The sequence below is a fragment of the Scyliorhinus torazame genome, chromosome 2, assembly GCF_047496885.1.
Source record: "Scyliorhinus torazame isolate Kashiwa2021f chromosome 2, sScyTor2.1, whole genome shotgun sequence".
NCBI lineage: Eukaryota > Metazoa > Chordata > Chondrichthyes > Carcharhiniformes > Scyliorhinidae > Scyliorhinus > Scyliorhinus torazame.
This window is the reverse complement of record NC_092708.1, coordinates 344968879-344992217: the sequence shown is the minus strand read 5'-3', so window position 1 is coordinate 344992217 and position 23339 is coordinate 344968879. Positions and strand designations below refer to the sequence as shown.

Sequence of the window (23339 nt, the reverse complement as noted above, 5' to 3'; positions counted from 1 at the left end):
AGTACCCTCCATGCTTCCGAAATCCGCCACTCCTCAGTCGAAAAGGAGGCCCAGGCCATAGTAGAAGCTGTGCGACATTGGAGGCATTACCTGGCCGGCAGGAGATTCACTCTCCTCACTGACCAACGGTCGGTTGCTTTCATGTTCGATAATGCACAGCGGAGCAAGATAAAAAACGATAAGATCTTGCGGTGGAGGATCGAACTCTTCACCTACAACTATGAGATCTTGTATCGTCCCAGGAAGCTAAACGAGCCTACTGATGCCCTGTCCCGCGGCACATGTGCCACCGCACAAGTGGACCGCCTCCGAGCCCTCTACGAGGAACTCTGCCACCCGGGGGTCACCCGCGTTTTCCACTTTATCAAGACCCGCAACCTGCCCTACTCCATCGAGGAGGTCAGGACAGCCACCAGGGACTGCCAAATCGGCACGGAGTGCAAACCGCACTTCTACCGGCCAGAGAAAGCGCACCTGTTAAAGGCTTCCCGTCCCTTTGAACACCTCAGCATGGACTTCAAAGGCCCCCTCCTCTCCATCGACCGCAACACGTACTTCCTGAACGTGATTGACGAGTACTCCCGGTTCCCATTCGCCATCCCCTGCCCCAACATGACCGCAACCACCGTCATCAAAGCCATCCTTAGCATCTTTGCACTGTTTGGGTTCCCTGCTTACATACATAGTGATAGGGGGTCCTCCTTTATGAGCGACGAACTGCGTCAATTCCTGCTCAGCAAGGGCATCGCCTCGAGCAGGACGACCAGTTATAACCCCCGGGGTAACGGACACGTAGAGAGGGAGAACGGAACGGTCTGGAAGACCGTCCTACTGGCCCTACGGTCCAGGAATCTCCCAGTCTCCCGCTGGCAGGAAGTCCTCCCAGATGCCCTCCACTCCATCCGGTCACTGCTTTGTACCACAACCAGTCAGACACCTCATGAACGTCTCTGTGGCGAACCACTGTAATAGGAGACATAAGGTAGGACCTGCACTACAGGTTCGCCGGTAGCTCCTGCCGGCTGACTCCACCCACGGAGAACTGTATAAATATGCATGACCTCCAGTGCCCTGCCATTTCACCAGCTGCAGCAGGAGGCCACGCATCTGACTGTAATAAAGCCACAGTTGTACCCAACTCTAGTCTTTGTACAATTGATCGTGCATCAATTTATAACAGTCAAATTTTCCACAGAGTGGATATCAGAATTAAGCCCCATCATCTGCAGCTGGATCTGCACTCGCCCGACGCCAGAAAAGACTTTACTCACTGGCTAGCATGTTTTGAGGCCTACATTAAGTCTGCAGACCCCGAGCCAACGGAGGCTCAGAAGATAAACGTCCTGTACTCCAGACTGAGCTCCAGTGTGTTCCCGTTGATCCAAGATGCCACGAATTACACAAAAGCAATGGAACTCCTTAAGGAACACTACGCGCAGAAGGTGAACACGCTCTTCGCCAGGCATGTACTCGCCACCCGCTCACAACTACCTGGTGAGTCCATCGAAGACTTGTGGCAGGCCCTAATTCCACTCGTCCGGGACTGTGACTGTCAGGCCGTTACGGCCGCCAAACACTCAAATCTCCTCATGCGCGATGCCTTTGTGATGGGGATTGCGTCAGACCGCACCCGAGAATGATTACTGGAAGGGTCCACGCTCAAACTAGCGGAGACGAAAACCTTGGCACTCTCCATGACGGTCGCATCCCGTAACGTACAATCGTACTCCTCCCGCCACGCTTCCCACCCTTCTACTTCTTCCTACCCCTCCTGGACCCCGCCGATGACCTCCTCAGCCACGGCCCTGCCTTCCCAATACGCCTGTGCCACACGCCGATCCGCGCACCCCAGGGGTCCCCGCTGCTACTTCTGCTGTCAGCAGAAGCACCCCTGCAAAAACTGCCCGGCCCGCACTGCAGTTTGTAAAGCCTGCAGTAAAAAGGGCCACTTTGTGGCTGTGTGCCAGGCCCGCGCAGTCGCTGTGATCGCGCCCGCTATCGGCCCCTCCCCCACGCCAGACGCACAATGGGAGCCGCCATCTTTTCCTCCCGGGTCCATGTGTGACCAATGGGCGCCGCCATCTTGTCCCGCTTCGGCCACATACACCCCATGGGTGCCGCCATCTTGTCCCGACACCGCAATATGCACACCATGGGCGCCGCCATCTTGTCGCGACCACGCAATGCGCGCACCAGGGGCACCGCCATCTTGTCCCCCACAGGGTCTCCGGACATCCCGTCATCGGAACCGCACACGCTCGCCACGGGAAGCATCCGATGGCAACCCGCAGCTCGCTTCGATCACGCTGGACCAATCTCGCCCGCACAACCTGGCCACCGCGTCGACGACAGTTAAAATCAACGGCCACGCGACTTTGTGCCTGCTGGACTCCGGGAGCACCAAAAGCTTCGTTCACCCAGATATGGTAAGGTGCTGCTCCCTCGCGGTCCACCCTGCCAATCAAAGGATCTCCCTAACATCCGGATCCCACTGCGTCCCGATCCAAGGCTTTTGTACAGTCACCCTCGCGGTCCAGGGCGTAGAATTTAGTAACTTCCGCCTCTATGTCCTTCCTAATCTCTGCGCTGCACTCCTGTTGGGCCTGGACTTCCAGTGCAACCTCCAGAGCCTCACCCTCAAATTCGGCGGGCCCTTACCCCCCCTTACCTTTTGCGGCCTCGCGACCCTCAAGGTCGATCCCCCCTCCCTTTTTGCCCAATCTAACTGCGGATTGCAAGCCCGTTGCCACTAGGAGCAGACGGTACAGCACCCAGGACAAGACCTTCATCAGGTCTGAAGTCCAGCGGCTGCTTAAGGAGAGTATTATCGAGGCCAGCAAAAGCCCCTGGAGAGTCCAAGTGGTAGTGGTTAAAACTGGGGAGAAACACAGGATGGTCGTGGACTACAGCCAGACCATCAATCGGTACATGCAGCTCGACGCGTACCCCCTCCCACGCATATCTGATATGGTCAATCAGATTGCACAGTACCGGGTCTTCTCAACAATTGACCTGAAATCCGCCTACCACCAGCTCCCCATCCGGAAGTCGGACCGGCCATACACTGCCTTTGAGGCGGACGGTCACCTCTACCACTTCCTTAGGGTCCCTTTCGGTGTCACAAATGGGGTCTCGGTCTTCCAAAGAGAGATGGACCGAATGGTCGACCAGTACGGTTTGCGGGCCACCTTTCCGTACTTAGATAATGTCACCATCTGCGGCCATGACCAGCAGGACCACGATGCCAACCTCGATAAATTCCTCTGCACTGCCACTCTTCTCAACCTGACCTACAACAAAGAGAAGTGTGTGTTCAGCACGACCCGGTTAGCCATTCTCGGCTATATAGTCCAAAACGGACTTCTCGGGCCCGACCCTGACCGCATGCGCCCCCTCATGGAACTTCCCCTCCCCCACTGCCCCAAGGCCCTCAAACGCTGCCTGGGGTTCTTTTCCTACTACACTCAGTGGGTCCCAAACTATGGTGACAAGGCCCGCCAACTCATTCAGTCCACCCAATTCCCCCTCGTGGCCGAGGCACAACACGCTTTCGCCCGCATCAGAGCAGACATCGCCAAGGCTGGGATGCGCGCAGTGGACGAGTCACTGCCTTTCCAAGTAGAAAGCGACGCTTCAGACGTCGCCCTTGCCGCTACTCTAAACCAGGCAGGCAGACCCGTGGCATTCTTTTCCCGCACCCTTGATGCCTCTGAAATTCGACACTCATCCGTCGAAAAGGAGGCCCGAGCTATCGTTGAAGCTGTGCGGCATTGGAGGCATTACCTGGCCGGTAAGAGATTCACTCTCCTTACGGACCAACAGTCGGTAGCCTTCATGTTCAATAACACACAGCGGGGCAAGATCAAAAATGATAAAATCTTGCGGTGGAGAATCGAGCTCTCCACCTATAATTATGAGATCTTGTATCGCCCCAGTAAACTCAACGAGCCCCCAGACGCCCTCTCCCGAGGTACATGTGCCAGCGCACAAGTGGACCAACTCCGGGCCCTACACGACAGCCTTTGTCACCCGGGGGTCACTCAATTGTACCATCTGGTCAAAGCTCGCAACCTGCCCTACTCTGTCAAGGAAGTAAGGACAGTCACCAGGGACTGCCAGGTCTGTGCTGAGTGCAAACCGCACTTCTACCGGCCGGACCGTGCATGCCTGGTGAAGTTTTCTCGCCCCATTGAACGCCTCAGCGTGGATTTCAAAGGGCCCCTCCTCTCCACCGACCGTAACACGTACATTCTCAATGTGGTCGATGAGTACTCCAGATTCCCCTTCGCTATCCCATGTCCCGATATGACGTCTGCCACCGTCATCAAGGCCCTCAGCACCGTCTTCGCTCTGTTCGGTTTCCCCGCCTACATCCACAGTGACAGGAGATCCTCATTCATGAGCGATGAGCTGCGTCAGTTCCTGCTCAGCAGGGGTATCGCCTCCAGCAGGGCGACCAGCTACAACCCCCGGGGAAACGTGCAAGTAGAACGGGAGAATGGGATAGTTTGGAGGGCTGTCCAGCTGGCCCTACGGTCCAGGAACCTCCCAGCCTCTCGCTGGCAGGAGGGCCTCCCTGACGCTCTACACTCCATCCGGTCACTATTGTGCACCGCCGCTAATAACATACCCCATGAACATGTTTTTACCTTCCCCAGGAAGTCCACATCCGGGGTGTTGCTCCCGACTTGGCTCGCTGCTCCAGGACCGGTCCTTCTCCGTAGGCACCTCCGACTCCACAAGGCGGACCCCTTGGTGGACAGAGTTCACCTGCTCCACGCCAACCCTCAATATGCCTACGTTGAGTTCCCCGGCGGCAGCCAAGATACTGTCTCACTCAGGGACCTGGAAACGTCAGATTCCACCCCAAGACATCCCCCCACCAATGCACCCCTCCCCCGCGCCCACCTCCCACCGTGCCGCCAATATTGACCCCACCAGAGCATGCCCCCCCTCCTCTTTTCCGCACAAGAGGACGAAGAGGACTTCTGCACGCTCCCGGAGTTCCCCGATGACTGTCCAGCATCAGCACCGCCACCACCGCCATCGGTGCCACCTCCACCACCGCCAGCACCGACTTCGCCGCCACCATTACGCCGCTCCCAACGAAGCACCAAAGCACCGGACCGGCTGAACCTTTGACGGACTCCGGACCGTCAACATGGACTTTTCTTTCCCTACCACTGTACATAATTGCACTAATTGTATATAGTTTCACGTCACCCCCGCCGGACTCATTTTTAACAGGGGTGAATGTGGTGAACCACTGTAATAGGAGATGTAAGGTAGGACCTGCACTACAGGTTCGCCGGTAGCTCCTGTCGGTTGGCTCCGCCCACGGAGAACTGTATAAATATGCATGACCTCCAGTGCCCTGCTATTTCGCCAGCTGCAGCAGGAGGCCACACATCTGACTGTAATAAAGCCACAGTTGTACCCAACTTTAGTCTTTGTGCAATTGATCGTGCATCAATTTATTACAGTCATATTTTCCACAGAATGGATATCAGAATTAAGCCCGATCGTCTGCAGCTGGATCATCACTCGCCCGACGCCAGAAAACACGTGCGGGCGCACAAGTCGGACCCGTTGGTCGAGAGGGTCCATCTTCTCCACACTAAGCCCCAGTAAGCCTATGGGGCGTACCCCGACGGCCGACAAGATACGGTCTCCCTACGAGACCTGGCGCCCGCCGGAGCCCCACGCACACCCCAGCCACCAGTCCCACCCTCCCTTCCACCAGTGCACCTTACAGGAGGATAGGTCCTCCTGCCGGCCCCGTCTAGGCCCCCCCACCCACCGACGCACCCCGCAGACGCTCCCTTCCCAGGTCAACCGTTTTCCCCACCAGCGTCGTCTAGGGGTGTCGAAGCTGCCACAGAAATCGAGGCCACGCTCCCCGAGTCACAGACGCCCGAGCCTCCACCGGAGTCACCACCGAAGCTTTGACGATCACAGAGGACGACCAGGGCCCCCGATCGACTGATTGCTTCATTTTAAATTGTAGAGCTAATTATGAATCATAAATTGTAAATAGTTAATAGAATTGTAAATAGTTACAAAACGCTGTACGGAGGTATTACGGTACCTCCATAACTATAATTCTACCACGTTACCATGTTGTAGTATCAGGCCAACACCCCTGCCGGACTCTTTTTTAATAGGGGGTGAATGTGGTAGTCTGTGTAGAGGTATTACGGTACCTGGTAATGCTGGAACACCATTGGTAGATATTGTATGCTTCCTATTGGTCAAGCTGTATGGTAGCTCCGCCCTGCAAGGCGGGGTATAAGAGCCCGTGCTGCCCCTGCAGCCTTCATTCTGTTCCTGAGCTGCTGGGGGAAACATCTAGCTTATTCAAGCCTTCAGTTGGACTACAACCTCACTTTAATGGTCATTGACCGTGCATCAATGTTACCATTGCTTTTTTTGCCAATCACTTTAAAATCAGTGTCCTCCGGCTCTTGATCTTTAAACCAAAAGTTTTTACCGATCTACTATGTCCAGACCCCTCATGATTATGAACACCCCTACCAAATCTCCTCTTAACCATCTTCTAAGGAGCTTCCCCAATTTATCCATGAAATCTCTCATCCCTGGAATCATTCTTGTAAACCTTTGCTGCATTCTCTCTAAAGCCTTCATACATTTCCTAAAGTGTGGAACCCAGAATTGGGCACATAATCCAGTTGAGCCAATGTTTTATTAAGGTTCATTATAACTTCCTTGCATGTGTGATGTCTGCCTCTTTTTTAAAGCCCATGATCCAATATGTCTCTTTTTTTTCAAAGGTATTTTTATAAAAAATGTTAACATTTCAACATTTAAAGCACACAACAGTACAAAGTAAAACCAACACAACCCCCCCCCCCCCCCCCCCACCTCCCCGGCAGCCTAACCAAGTACCCCCAAGAAGCTAACTGTTCCCTGTTCCTAGTTGCCCTTTGTTCACCATTGTTTGCCATTCACACATTCTAATCTCTTTATGTGCCACTATCTGCACCCATTTTAGCCTTAATCACTCCCATTTACATTCCTTTTGTCTTTTTGTCCATGGCATCTTTTTCAATATCCACTCTTATTACTGGCCTCTATGCAGTCCCACAGCCCATCGCTGTGGTGATATGCCTATGGGCTATGTCATCGTTGGATGGTATGAGACCTCCAACCAGCAGGTGGTGGAACAGGCACTCCATGTGGCCTCCAGACAAAAGTCATGTGACCTGGGACCCAGATACAAAGAGAGGCACATCGGGCCATCTTCCCAAGACGAAGGAGAGGGGAATGAAATGTACATGTAATTGGTTAGTTCTAGGTGGAAGTTCCGGAGGAGTAACAAGACTCCATGATAAAGTGCTCTGTATCAGATTGCCATACTCCCATGAGACACAATAAAGGATCCTGGTTTGGACTTAAAGTGTTTGGTGAGTTACTTCATAAAGTACAAGGGACCAATCACAACATGGTACCACGAGTGCTGAAGATTTGAGGTTGGCAACGGCAGTGACAACGTTAGGCATTCGGCTTGAAGACCGGTCAGGCGAACTGCAACCTGAGGCGACCCAACGTGTAAGAAATGCTGAAGCTCGAGATGGATAGAGTGAAGGCCCCCCCAACCAGCTTCAGATATCTGTAATGTAGGTGAGAACTGATGGCTGTTCAAACAGCAGTTCGAACTTTATGTATCGACTGTGGATCTGCAACCCCAGCCTGATAGGTTCACAAGCACTCAAACTATATAACTCATTTGTCTTTGAAAGTGAGGGGGATCAGAATAACTTTGATGAAGTGATAAAGTGCTTCGACAAGCATTGTTCCCCCAAGAAAAATGAAACGTTTGAGTGCTATATGTTTCGTATGCGTATCCAGAGACCTGGCAAATCTTTTGACAGTTTTATCACAGACTTGAGGCTGAAGGCCCAGTCATGCAACTTCGGTGACTTAAAATCTTCCTTAATCCGTGACCAAATTATCTTTGGTGTGCTTGATGATAAGCTTTGGGCGATATTATTGTGGGAGGAAGCTTTGGTGCTGGAAAAGGCAGTGAAGACTTGCTAGGCGAGCAAGATTTCTGTACAAAGAATAGGCGCACTCTGCTCAAAACATTTTGGCACCAACATGGATAAAGAAGCCAGCGCCATTAGTACTGTGTCGCACATTATAAAAAAAGTGGTCTCAGTGCGGGTGGCCATTTTAAGTGGCCGACAGGAGCTGCCGCTGCCATCTTGTACCAAAAATGTGTCACTCAACATCCCTCACTGGCCTATGGAAAGGTTTGTTCCAGGTGCGGCCATGTTGGACACTTTGCAAATGGATGCTTTGCATGCGATCCACCATAGATCATGTGCAGGCGATGTATGCAGTAGATGAGATATACACAAAAGAACAATTTTTCATTGATCTCATTATGCCGAGAAACCACACAATTAACAGAAAACAGAGGGAGGCAGAATCAGAACAAAGCATGAAGACAATCAGAATGTTCCGAAACACTTCACGTCTGTACTCAAATCGATGGTAATGCTCACTGATACTTTCGAATGAAAGTGACAGCCAACCTCGTAAGTCGAAAGGTTTGCAAAAGCTAAATGTGCAGCGAGACTTGCTAATCGGACAGGGATCATGAAAGACTTTGGCACAAGAACTCTAGAAACCTTTGATGTTTGCGAATTAGTGCTCTCAGTGGCAGGCATAATGCACACAATACTCTTTCACATTGTAGATTTGGATGTGGACTCAGTAATTGGTATAAAATTGTGTGAATCCTATAATGTAGTCGAGCGGCTAAATCTCCTAGGCGATAGCTGATCACCTGAGCACAGTGAATCACTGCAAGGCATTACAATATGCACGGTGTATGAGGACTTAGAAGAAGTGGAAGATGACAAACCAGGCATTGGGACGGAACTGCTGGCGAGCATTCCGCAATTCTGGTTAACAGTCTTGAAGAACGTGCATAAACTCAATGGCATGATACGAGGATATGATGAACCCGTATTAAAGCATCTGCGAGGTGTGATTGTTAAATGAAAATCGCTTATTGTCACAAGTAGGCTTCAAATGAAGTTACTGTGAAAAGCCCCTAGTCACCACATTCCGGCGCCTGTTCGGGGAGGCTGTTACGGGAATCGAACCGTGCTGCTGGCCTGCCTTGGTCTGCTTTCAAAGCCAGCGATTTAGCCCTGTGCTAAACAGCCCCTAAATGGACAGAGATTGAAATGCTGTGGAGCTTCACGCTGGAGTTTACAGTTCGGACCTAATGGGTATTTCACAAATGAGCTGATCACTAAAGTGTATCAGTTGGACTCATGGCCGCTTAAATCGTGCATGGATGAGCCGCAGATCATCAGCTCCACAATTGACTGACTGGAGGGCAAAAATGTAACAGTACGAACAATTCGAACAAAACCAAAGTACAGGGGTCGAAGTAATCCAAGAACAGTGGCAAGAACCATATCCAAGGAATGGTTCTTCAAATTCTTCAGTCCCACTGAAGGCCGACAGGGTGGAATTTTGAGCCAAGCTTTGGTGGCCAAACAAAAGGCTGATTTTGAACTGGGTGTGCTATTTTGAAAATGAATAATTCTGTATGCAAAGTTACATTTTTCGGGTGAAAAGACTGACGATGATGCTGAATCCAGGGCCCACTACTCTGAAAATCTGTTTGGGATTACTGACAATGATGAAGGTGAGACGGACGAAGAACACTCTGAGCTGCTGGTACATCCCTTATCCAGCAGCACAGGTAAGGCTCTAGAGAAAAGGCTCGGTGGCTTGCAAGTCATGGCGAGGTGGTCACGGGGACGCCCGGACCACACTGTTGTCTGTGGAGAGCGGGAGTTTGGAGGTGGCACAAGCAGAATTCAATACTACTGACGATCAGCTATTAAGGGAACCAAAGACACAAGAAATCGTACTGACCTTGAAAAAAATGGCCTTGGAGATATATGATGTCACACTGCAAGTTCTGGAAACGGCTCCAATGACGTACTCCCAAGCAGTCAGTGACACCGATGACGAGTGGGAGGACGTTGATGAAGATGCTGATTGCAATAATGTGGAGGTTGAACTATTAGGCGACTCTGACACTGAATCTGAAGGTGACCTTATGTCCATATCATTGTGCAGCTCCACGGACCACGAGTTTGATCTAGAAGACCCAGCGCTTGGATCAGCTGAGCCAGAAACTATAGTCATCTCTGATGTGTTGGGTGTTCTGGATCACATACAGGTCACCAACACTTGAAGTAGTGCAACATTATTTTATTAAAAGGTTAACTATTTAAACATACTTGAACTGTGGGTAAATACGATACCAGCTTTAACTAAAGACCTTTGCCTTGTCCTTGATGCACTCAGCACATGGTGAATGTCTGTGTTGCAGGCTGTAAGCTCTGTGCTCCTAGCTAGCTGCTACTCGAATAAGCGGGAACTCTGATGTCCCCTATCTTTATAGTGCGTGATTGGCTATAAATCACTGGTGATTGGCTGCGGCGTTGTGCATGTTGAGTGGTCCCACTGTGTGTCCATCAGTGTGTGTCTGCACCATGATATACTGGTGTATATTATGACAATCTCCAGTGATGATGAGCAAGTAACTGATGCTCCAGCAAGCCAAGGGGAGGTGAGACCGCAAAACATGGTTCCATCCTCCCGCTGGCACTAGAAACCGAGATGATCAGTATGTTGATGAAGCTGCAGAAATGGGCCTGCTCACACCAACCAGAGATGAGGAGATGCCTAAACTTCTTTGGACACCTCACCACATAATGATAGCTAGCACTATGCCAGAGGCTGCTACAAAGAAGACAACCAAGAGACACACTAGAATACTTCACCGTGTCCAGAAAATGAAAAAGAAAAAGGAGAAAAGGCTAGGAGAACTACCGCATCCCGCCAGCCAAACAGTATCAAAAGCACTTGCAGGTAACGAGCAATAACGTGCCAGGAAACAAAAGCGAAATAGACTGGTGACGCAGATATGGCGGTCTTGGACACAGGCCTTTCAAAGACACTGGGCGAAGCATAAGAAAAGCAAGAAGCCAGCAAGCGAGCTAGATTCTGCAGAAGTGGGCACCGACTTGAAACAATGATGTCTGCACAGAATGCAAATGGACACTTTTTGTAAAACTTGCTCACTGTACCAGCTGCATGCCATATCTGTATAAAATGTAATGTGTAATGTTGCCTGTAAAAAATCATTTTATATTAATGTTTTGTGAGGAAGGGGGATGTGGTGATATGCCTATGGGCTATATCACAGTTAGATGGTGTGAGACCTCCAACCAGCAGGTGGCGGTAAATATAATAATAATCTTTATTGTCACAAGTAGGCTTACATTAACACTGCAATGAAGTTACTGTGAAAAGCCCCTAGTCACCACATTCTGGTGCCTGTTCGGGTACACAGAGGGAGAATTCAGAATGTCCAATTCACCTAACAGCGCGTCTTTCGGTGCTTGTGGGAGGAAACCGGAGCACCCGGAGGAAACCCACGCAGACACAGGGAGAATATGCAGACTCCACACAGACAGAGACCCAAGCCGGGAATCGAACCTGGGACCCTGAAGCAACAGTACTACCTACTGTGCTACCATGCCGCCCACAGTGTAGACACACCATGCGAGCTCCAGACCAAGGTCATGTGACCTGGGACCCAGCTATAAAGAGAGGCACATCCGGCCATCTTCACAAGAAGGAGAGGGTAATAAGACGTACATGTAATTGGTCAGTGCTAGGTGTAAGTTCCAGAGGAGTAGCAAGACTCCATGATAGCGTGCTCTGTATCAGATTGCCATCCTACCACAAAACACAACAAAATGATCCTGGTTTGGACTTATCGAAATGTTTGGTGAGTTACTTCATGAAGTACAAGAGACCAAACACAACAAACGCCCCCCTACAACAGTATAAATCTGACATTATTTCCAGTTCTCTCCAGCTTTGACAAAGAGTCATCCAGACTCAAAATGTCAATTTTTCTCATCACTTTGCTGATGATTAAAAGTAGACCAATAGGATGGTAATTGGCTGAATTGGATTTGTCTCGCAATTTATTAACAGGATGCACCTAGAAAATTTCCATGTACTGGAAATATATTAGTTGGATGGGCAAAATCAAGGATCAATGCTAGCTTTGCTCCCGAGTCCATATAGGTAAGTACATTTCACAACAATTACCAAATTGGTGGTGGCCTCCAGTGGTTCCTTTAAAATCCAGTGATTATGCTGCATGCAGATCCCATTTTATTGAACACAGGAGGCTTGGCACTGGATGGATCCTGGGCACTGGATGGATTCAGGGCAAACCAATTGACAAAGGTGGCATCAGAGAGGGGTTAACATAGAACATAGAACATACAGTGCAGAAGGAGGCCATCCGGCCCATTGACTCTGCACCGATCCACTTAAGCCCTCACTTCCTCCCTGTCCCCGTAACCCAATAACCCCTCCTGACCTTTTTTGGACACTAAGGGCAATTTAGCATGGCCAATCCACCTGACCTGCACGTCTTTGGACTGTGGGAGGAAACCGGAGCACCCGGAGGAAACCCACGCAGACACGGGGAAAACGTGCAGACTCCGCACAGACACTGTCCCAGCAGGGAATCGAACCTGGGACCCTGGCGCTGTGAAGCCATAGTGCTAGCCACTTGTGCTACCGTGCTACCCTAAATTAATTAAATGAGGGTTAGGCCCCTCATTTGACGGTATATAGAGCCTGTAGGCCTTGAATGACTCTTTTGATGGATAAACCAATATGACAAGCACTTCCAGTTTAGAATAAATGAGCAAACACCTCCTGTCATGTTGGGCACTTTGGTTTCATTTTATACTTGCAAAATAGATGAAGCATCATTGAATCCCTAACTCACTTGGTGACACCCTTACCTCTGAATCACAAGGTTCTGGGCTCAAGTCCCACTCAAGGGCACTGTGTACAAATATCTGTGTTGAGACTTCAGTGCAGTACTGAGTGAGTGTTGCACTGCAGGAGGTGCTATCATTTCAGCTAAGATTTGAAAACAAGGCCCCATCTTTCTCCTGAGTGGATGTAAAAGATCCCATGACACTATTTTGAAGAACAGTAAGCATTATGAAGGTGTTCTGCTAAAATTAATCCTCAATCGACATCACAAAAAAAACCACATTTGGTTTGGAACTTCTGATGAAAGACTAAAGAAAATAATTAAAATTAATAATCAATACTCTCAATATTCAATATGTGGTAGTCGGACTTTATTTTTTACACAGAAATTCATTGGGGCGATTCTTACCGCCTTCGGTTTTAAATGGCCAGAACCATTTCCAGGACCCACCCCTGATGGTTTATGAGGTCTGCCTACCTGCGCAATCTTCTCTAAAGTGGCCAATTAAGGACAGTTGGCAGGCTGTTTAGGTGGAGGGGTGGGGGCCAATCAGAGCACCCGAGATTTTGGACAGCTGGCAGCCCCATGGGAAGAGGTGGACATTGCCGCTCAGCTATAGGTGGGATGCCGTAAAGATGCCTTATGATGGAGGTGTCCCACAAGCATTTTGAATGAATATAAATAATGATCACAGCTGCCAGGCAATGGCACATGTAGCTGCAACTGTATCTCTCTGGCCCTTGTGGCTTAAGGGTGTGTGTGTTGTAGCCACTTAAAATGGCCCACTCCCGATTCAAAATGGCGAACGGCAAAGGATGATGGGAAAGTCAGCCAACAAGACAAAAACCAGCAGCTGCAGGTTGGCTGTGTATTCACCTCTGGAAAGGCCAGACAATATCGATACCAGCAACCATCAGCATAACAAAACAACAGCCATCTGCATACTAATGAGCAATCCCTGGGAACAATAAGCAGCATTTAGACACACAAAGCAAAACCAGACTCTTCGGCGCCAGCAGGAGCCTACACAAAAGGAGGTGAACGAGCACCTCAAGACCGCCCATCGATCAGGGAACCGCTCCAGCATTGGATAAAATTGAACCAAGCGATTGGGACAAAGTCCAATCACTTGGGACCAGGTACAGGGTTCGCCCCGAAAGGTGGGAAGCCCCTAGGGACTATAAGAATTGAGCCCCAAGTTCAAATCGCTCTCTTCCTCAGCTCTTCACTCTTCAGCAGCTCCTCTTCAGCTCTCCTTCCTGCCCGGGTCACCCAGCAACAACGAACCAGCATTGACCGTGACCGGAGCAGTGAAGATCGAAATTGTAAGTTTAATTCAACGCTCGCTACGAGATAGGTGCTCCTAGCTACCAATCTGTACCAACTTCAAATCCCGCAGGCTCAGAACCCGAACGAAAGGCCATTTGTTTCCCTGACCTGGTGGGCCAGTTCCAAGTTAAGTATAGGCCTGTTAGTTGTAGAAGTAGCTGAAACATAGAATTTGTGCATGAGTAGCGATTACTGTGTATAATAAATGTGCTTTGATTTAAATCTTACTAATCGGTGTATTGGAATATTGATCATTACTCGGACTTGAACCACGTGGCGGTATCATAAAGATACCTGGCGACTCAAGAGCAAAGGTAATAAAACAGAGCAATTGAACTAAGGCAAAGTTAGCAGCATTATTTGGCGACTCCGCAGGGACCCGATCTAGAAGTGGAAAACCACTCCGGGAGAACCCAGAATTTGAATTAGAGATCCAATTGGAAACATAAAACCACAAGTGTTCAAGCAGTTCTGATCAATACTCATAATTTGGAAGTGTGTGTATGCATGCGTAACTAACAGGGCGATAAGGTAAAACTGATAGATTTTTTGTGGCGACAGAACTGTCGGAAGTTTGTATTTCGGAAAGTAGCGAAAGCCGTACCTGTATTTACAGCACCGCCTTAATACCCCTGTCCCAAATTTGAAGAGCAGCATTCGGATTACAACCCCTGTCCCAAATTTGAAGAGCAGCATTCGGATAGGAAAGATGGCAATGCAGGCAATGCAGCGCCTAATGAACCCAGAGGAATTTGCGGTCGCAGCGACCAGCAGCTGTAGAGTGGGACAATGTCCCATTCGGGAGGAAGAGATCAGGAAATATCTCAAAGGGAAAGGATGGCCCCTTTGGAATGAATTCTGTGACAACAAGAAATCAAGCCCCGGGAGTATAGGACATACTTGGTGGGAGAACCTGAGCGAGATCCACAAAAAGAGCTTAGGGAAAGCTCGCAAGCCGATGGCAATCGTGTCCTGCTTGGTTTAGGACACTCCGGAAAGAAGTTGAGGGCATACATCGAATGAGTAAGGTTGATGTAAGCGAGGTAGAAAAGGAGAATTTAGACTTGAGAAGGAAAATGGCAGCAAAAGATGGAGAGGTGGATGACGCCAAAAGGGCTCACCAGTCTTGTGTGGCGCACTTAAGCAGCTTCCAGTCTCAATACGAAAAGGCCTATCAGGACACGCAATGTGCAGTCCTGGTACGAGAAGAAACGGAAAAACAGGTAGAGGCATTACAGAAACACTGTAGTGACCTCAAGGCAGCATTAAGAGCACTCCATGCTGCCACCACAGAACAAAGACAAAGCACGCTAGATCACGCAACGTGCCGGAAGCAGATTGCAGAGCTGCAATCACTGCTTTCTGTTCAAAAAGGTTTTCAGGAAACCTTTGGAGAAACATTAGATCAGGAAGACGGCCCTGACTGGGAAGAATTGAACGAAACAGCGCAGAGATATGTTCAGGGAACATGTGCGCAGGGAAAGCCACAAAAGAGAAAAGCGGCCCAACCCCCCACACAGCAGATAGTTCAAGCTCCAAAGAACCCTGTAACCACCCACTGCACAGCCACATCGGACGATGTGGAATTTCTATATTCCACCCCCTTAACAGTGACCCAATTACGGGACGCGTGCGATAAGATCACACCGTTTCTCCCCACCTCAGACCCCCACCATTTCTTTGCCACAGTTAAACATCAGGCGACCATGTACGGCCTGGATGAGAGAGAGCATGTAAAGCTCACCATTTTAAGTTTAGACACTTCAGTAGCAGCAGCCCTTCCCGACCCACAGAATGTAGGTGGAGGCACCCGTGCAGAAATGCATACCGCGATCCTGGATGCGATCGGGTATAACCGGGGTGACCCCGTAGATGGCCTCAACAAATGTAGGCAAAAGAAATCCGAGCATCCCATAGCGTTTGCTGGACGCCTGTGGATCCACTTTGCAGCAGTCTGTGGAGACTTAGACCGTGCCCATTTGTCCCCAGACAACATGGCCAAATGGACCCGCACCCTTATCTCTCATGCCACAGACATAGGACAGAAAGCTTGCGCGAGTTATGATCCCTCAGAGGAGGCCCATAACGAGAAGTGGGTAGTGAAAAGATTGTCCCGCGCTTGGGAGCAATCTGTTCAAAGTAAACCCGCAGTTAAGAATACTGAGGAAAAATAGGCCGGCGCAGATATGCAGGCAGTAAAGACAACACACCACAACCCCGCATGGGTGAATGAGGGAAAGAACAGCTCCCACCCAAGTCACAGGAGTGTTACAACTGCGGACAGTTGGGACACTTCACAAGAGAGTGCAATGCCCCTAAAAAGCCACAGAGAGCCCAGCAGACGGGCACTCTGAGTAAGAAAAAGACAGAGCCCATTCATAGCGTTAGCGCCCATTCAGATCAGACTTGACCGGAACGGACTGACGGTGTACGGGCTCCCCCAGTTGGGTCTGCGACACCCTTTGGGATAGGTCTGGACGACCAGTAGTTGCAGCAAAAATTCGGGGACAGCCCATCGAATTTCTATGGGACACAGGAGGGTCCCGCACCACAATAATTTCCTCCACCATGTTTCAAAGAGACACGTGGCCCACTACAACCACTATCACCCTCAGCGGCTTTACAGGCCACTCACAGCAGGGACCCATCACAGCCCCTGTACCCATTCAAATCGGCACCATCACCACCAAGCACCCCGTAGTTTTAGTTGACCTGCCCCACACAGCAGAACACATTCTGGGAATCGATTTCATGAATTCCCACAACTTATCATTCGATCCAGTCAACCAGTGTGTCTGGAAGATGGCAAAATCCGCAAGAGCCCCCGCAACGCTCAACATAGGAGAGTACATGAACAAAATTAGCGCCGTAGGTGAATTTTGGTTCAACTCGACCACACTTAGTACGGACAAGCAGGTTAGGGCAGTCCTGCAAAAGAACAGGGCAGCATTCACGACCCACAAGCACGGCTGTGGACGGATGACTGGCTCCGTACAAGTAACAGGACCTGACCCTAGACCCCCAAAACAATATGGATTTCCCCAAGAGGCAGAGGGAGAAATCACCAAGGTAATAGAAAGCTTATTAGAGCAGGGCGTACTTAGATCAGTAGCTCCACTAATAATGCCCCGATTTGGCCAGTGAGAAAGACCGATGGATCATGGCGACCGACCATCGATTACCGGGAAACTCAACAAAGTCACCCCCGCAGCAGACCCCACAGTAGCAACAAGTCCCGAGACCATGCTCAAGCAGGGTCTCAATTCCCGATACTTTTACGGTTTTGGATATCAGTAATGGATTCTGGTCCATTCCATTGGCAAAGGCGTGCCAGTACAAATTTGCCTTCACCTTTAAAAACCAGCAGTACACGTGGACATGCCTTCCACAAGGATTCCACAACTCCCCCTTCATTTTCCACTGACAGCTGGCAAATGGTTTAGCCAAATTTTCTCGCCCCGAATGTCTGGTCCAGTACGGAGACGACCTACTACTGCAGACAGACACCAAGGAAGAGCACATTGAGCTTCTGTCCGAACTCCTGGAACTCTTACATTCAATTGGTTGTAAAGTTAACCCCAAAAAGGCCCAGATTTTGGAAGATAAGGTGATGTATTTGGGAACAATTATCACACATGGTAAACGCGAGATCGAGCATAAAAGGATTGACTCGATTGCTAAATTGCCCCTTCCCCAGAACGTTTCAAGGAAGGTATAGTCAGTCAAATAAGAGCAGCTAGATGGACCCTTCTCTTGCAGGGACAGGACATCACTGTGAAAAGGACAACACCGCACACCTATTTAGCCGACAACTTACAGTACCCCGGAACCCCCCATGAATGTGAAATTATCTCTCCACACCACAACACAGGCCCCTTTATCGCTAAAACCCCCCCCAGAAAGATAGGTAGTTCAACCCAGAGCCCCCCAGCCCACGGACATAAAGATCTATGTGGATGGATCTTCCACAGTCTTAGATGGGAAGCCCATAACAGGTTGCGGTATCTATGTCGAGGACGCGCAGGGACGCGCCCTTGAGGAAATATCGTTAAAACTTCCAGGCCACTTAGGCGCGCAGGCAGCAGAGCTCGCGGCCATCGCGTATATAGTTGAACACCCAGATTCCTTCCCCAGCCCAGCAGACATATAGTCGGACAGCCTCTATATCTGCAACAGCCTCACGGAATTTCTGCCCCTGTGGAAAGCAAGAGGATTTGTTTCCGCAGACGGAAAACCCCTCCCCTCAGCCCCATTGCTCCGTCACATTTTAGAGCGAGCCCAGAACAGGACTTATGGGATAATCAAAGTCCGCAGTCACCATCGTTCCTCCCCCCCTGGAAATGTGAAAGCCGACGCATTGTCCAAAGCAGGTTCCAGGCATGGATACTTTTGGACACCCCCCGAAAGCGCACCAGTGAGTGAAGTTCAGGTCTCACAGACAAAGATCGAGGATCTAGTGCAGGCCCAGAAGCAGGACAGCAATCTCAGGGAGATTGTAAAAGGAAAATATCCAGCTCCCTATGAGAGATTTAGAAATGCACTGACCACACATGACGGTGTGGTGTTAAAAGACACCCTTTATGTGATTCCTGAATAGGACAGGAATCAATTGATTTGCTTGTTCCATGACGGTCATGGACATCAGGGAATTGATCCCACTACAGCCCATCTCAAGCAGCTTTGTTGGTGGCCGAATTTAAAGGATGATGTCAACCATTACATAGAAAATTGTCTTATCTGTGCCTAGAATAATCCGGACAGATATGCCAAAAAGGCTCAACTCAGCCACACCCGACCTGTTAATGGCCCCTGGACTAACCTCCAGATTGATTTTATAGGACCATTGCCCCCTTGCAGGAATGGCTATAAATATGTACTTGTGGTAATTGACACATTTACAAAATGGGTGGAAGCATTCCCAGCCCGCACAAACACGGCAAAGACCACAGCCAAGATTTTGACCCACCACATCTTTACAAGATGGGGACTCCCCCGCAGCATTGAATCTGACCAAGGCTCCCATTTTACAGGACGTGTCATGCAGAACGTCCTCACGATATTTGGCATCACCCAAAAATTCCACATAGCATACCACCCACAGTCGAGTGGTATCGTGGTGCGCATGAATCGGACCCTAAAATCCACCCTCAGAAAAATGGTCCAGCAGAACAACACCACTTGGGACTCAGTCCTCCCTTTTGCGCTGATGTTTTTGCGTAACACAATTTCTACTTCCTCAGGTTACACCCCACACACTCTCATGACCAGACGTCCCATGAAAGGCACAGAATTTTTATTAGGTTTAGACTTGACCAGCCCCAAAGTGACGGCCCTCACAGACGAGAAAGCAGTAGAACAATTATTGGATAATGTTAAAACGGCTCAGCTAGCAGCCGCAGTAAAATTGGGCACCAGAAAGAAACAGAGCAAGGCTTGTTTCGACAAGACAGTGCATGCGACTGAGTACAGTATAGGACAGCAAGTTATGCTCTCTGTATATAACCCCAGCACATTCCTGTCCCCAAAATACTTGGGTCCGTACTCCATTGCGGATAAAGTAAGCTCTTCCGTATATAAAATAAAGTACCCCAACGATAAGACTGCGTGGTTCCATATAAACCAGCTGAAGGCATATGGAACACAGTCGAACCACGCACACCACATCATGCTCGACGCAGCACACCACGCCCCGCCCACAGCCAACGTAACCCTAGCATCCCCCAACACGTCCAGCCCAGCCACGGACTCGACCTCAACTCCACCCCCGAAATATACACTCCGCCCCGGAACGCCCACAGACTGCAGCAGCAGAGACAGCGACTGTGACTCGGACGATAGCCACAGCACGCCTCCCTACTATCCCCATGCAACAGGACCCACACCCAGCGATTCCGACTACGATCCAAGTGATCCCTTCATGATCACTTTCCTGAACAAACCCCACCACCAACCTCCGAACCACACTGACAACTCCAATTCTGTCCCACACAACTAGACACCAACTATTGGCACAGAGACAACTCCTTCCGACTCATCCACAACGACGAGAGCGACCCCAAGTCACACCATGCAGCCCTTTCTGCCCTGATACACTCAAGAGTTTGGCACCCGGGAGAAGATGACGACCTTGGGTCTGACTCCCTCACCAAGAACCCCTTTGCGACCCTGTTCGCAACCGAGAACTGAGGTGTCCTTTCTGATGGAACTTGCATCATGTTTTATGTTGTTTGTACGTTTGTTAAATGTTGTTTGTCAGACAGGAAAAAAAAATTTCACGGCCCCACGCCTTTTCGGCCGAAACCTCTGAGAACTTGTCCGCGCGCTCATCATCAGAAACCTCTGAGGACTTGCCTACAGAGACTCACTATTGCCCGACACTAGTTCAGCGGAACTAGCTTGTCTGCAGAGACTGGTTCAGGTACCAGACCCCCATTCGTAACTGCCCTCCTGGTTCGAAGGAAAGAACCACTACGGCAGCCCCACCACGATGACCACATTTCTTGCCCTTTCTTCTCGGTTGCTCATGCAGTGGAGAAACGACTTGGGACCCGCCCTGCCTGGGAACCCCCCCCTCTGGTCAACTACGCTCGGGTAGGATAGATTCGGCATTGGTAGCCATCCTACCCGGGGACTCCATCCAACTCTTACCCGTCGCGGCCCATACGCACCTCATTTTGGCACTTTCAGCAGGTAACCCTTAGGTTGCTAACCACATGCTATTTACATCCTGAAACATTTGGATGGTAAATCACACAGTCTGCGAGACGGCTCGCACTGGTTCAGTATTTGAAAGTGTGTCTTGTCCTAAAATTCGACTTTTGGAAAAAACATGAGGGAGCCACACATAGTGATCAATTATAAAGGGAATAATTGGCACCAAAGGACAGATAGACTATCATACAAGATATTAAACAAAGATAGTTACAGACACTATGCTTGTTTCCACAGAACTCCAGAAGCTCCAGGACCGGAGAAGAGAAGAAAAGAAAAGGAAAGAGAAGAGCCATGAGGACTTCCTTCACTTGGATCATCATCTTTATGGACATTTGGTTGCGAGTGAACGGGAACCCCATGACTTCAAGCCCCCAGCCGTTAATATTTCACTTCCCCGCAGTACCCAGAGCCCAGTCACCAGCGACACCACATCATCTTGGTGTGCCAGGTTTATCACCTGATACTCACTGTCCTATGTAATAGAAACCTTACTGGTATTAACGATACTCTGCTGCATCGTGCAGACTATGCGTCTAAGGAAATGGAGAAGGAGAGCCTACCGCGCTCGAACCCCGGTATATAGGATCAGATCCCCTATTTTCGGATACGACCAGACCCCCGACCCCCGCGATCTATAATCAAGAGCATTCATTTGCGGTTTTATTGTAAAGAAAGAAATGTAAAGAACTGTTCATGAGCAAATTGTACGATCCTGAGCTTGACTGCCAAGCCAGGAAAACTGTATAAACTGCTATGATTTTGTTTATGGTTGAGGAAGTTAGAATAATGAAATGTGTAAGTGAGAGTAGTGTATTAAGAATAGTTAGAGGTTCCCAGTTTATTGTTTTGTAATGCATGTCCCTGTTTGACATAGCGCCCTTAGAATTGTCAGTTAAAATTTTTTTTGCATAGCTATGGTCAGTGCAGAGGCCATGAAGGAAGTGCCTCCCCCAGGTCAGGGAATGGAAAGCAACATAGTTATGTGATCCTTCACGCTTCGCGTTAGGATCACAAGGAGGGCCTGTAGCCACTTAAAATGGCCAACTCCTGATTCAAAATGGCGAACGCAAAGGCTGATGGGAAAGTCAGCCAACAAGACAAAAACCAGCAGCTGCAGGTTGGCTGTGTATTCACTTCTGGAAAGGCCAGACAATATTGATACCAGCAACCATCAGCATAACAAAGTAGCAGCCATCTGCATACTAATGAGCAATCCCCGGGAACAATAAGCAACATTTAGACACACAAAGCAAAACCAGACTCTTCGGCGCCAGCAGGAGCCTACACAAAAGGAGGTGAACGAGCACCTCAAGACCGCCCATCGATCAGGGAACTGCTCCAGCATTAGAGAAAATCGAACCAAGTGATTGGGACAAAGTCCAATCACTTGGGACCAGGTACAGGGTCTGCCCTGAAAGGCGGGAAGCCCCTGGGGACTATAAGAATTGAGCCCCAAGTTCAAATCGCTCTCTTCCTCAGCTCTTCACACTTCAGCAGCTACTCTTCAGCTCTCCTTCCTGCCCGGGTCACCCAGCAACAACGAACCAACATTGACCGCGACCGTAGCAGTGAAGATCGAAATCGTGAGTTTAATTCAACGCTCGCTACGAGATGCGCCCTCCTACCTACCAATCTGTACCAACTTCGAATCCCGCAGGCTCAGAACCCGAAGAAAAGGCCATTTGTTTCCCTGACCTGGTGGACCAGTTTCAAGTTAAGTATAGGCCTGTTAGTTGTAGAAGTAGCTTAGACCTAGAATTTGTGCATGAGTAGCGATTACTGTGTATAATAAATGTGCTTTGATTTAAATCTTACTAATCAGTGTATTGGAATATTGATCATTACTCGGACTTGAACCACGTGGCGGTATCATAAAGATACCTGGCGACTCAAGAGCAAATGTAATAAAACAGAGCAATTGAACTAAGGCAAAGTTAGCAACAGTGTGTGGAGGTAATTAAAGGAAGCAATGCTGGGCACCGCCACCACCGCTTCACCTCCCTGCACCCCACCCACCCCTGCCCCACCACCAACCTGTGACAGGTTGCTACCAGCAGCCATCTGCTGGGTCTCAGCAGGGAGTCAGTCTCACCATTAAGAAGGTGCTGGCGACATTACCATTCTGCCCACAATGGGGTACTTAAGTGCCAATAATTGGCCTCTTTTGAGAGAGTATCATTTGCTGTTCAGAACCCACCTTCAGCAAGATCACTAGAGGCAGATTGTGTCAGGTGTACAACCCAAACTTCCTCTCTGCCTCCATAGTCATGGCTTTGATAAGATTCTGCAGATTATCTGCTATATTATGGAAAATAACATATCATTTGACAGCAATGTGATGATAAATACATCGATGATGAAGTTGACCATAATGTCTTATCATCTCGATAGATTTACCATTGGAGATATTTATAATACTTTATTGGTG

The 23339-nt window shown here is 49.5% G+C and overlaps 1 protein-coding gene across 1 annotated transcript in view; it reads left to right on the top strand.

Moving 5' to 3' along the window:
- LOC140403127 (MAPK/MAK/MRK overlapping kinase-like) overlaps nt 1-23339 on the top strand; it is a 407571-nt gene that overhangs the window by 4101 nt on the left and 380131 nt on the right. The gene's annotated exons all lie outside the window — the stretch shown is intronic.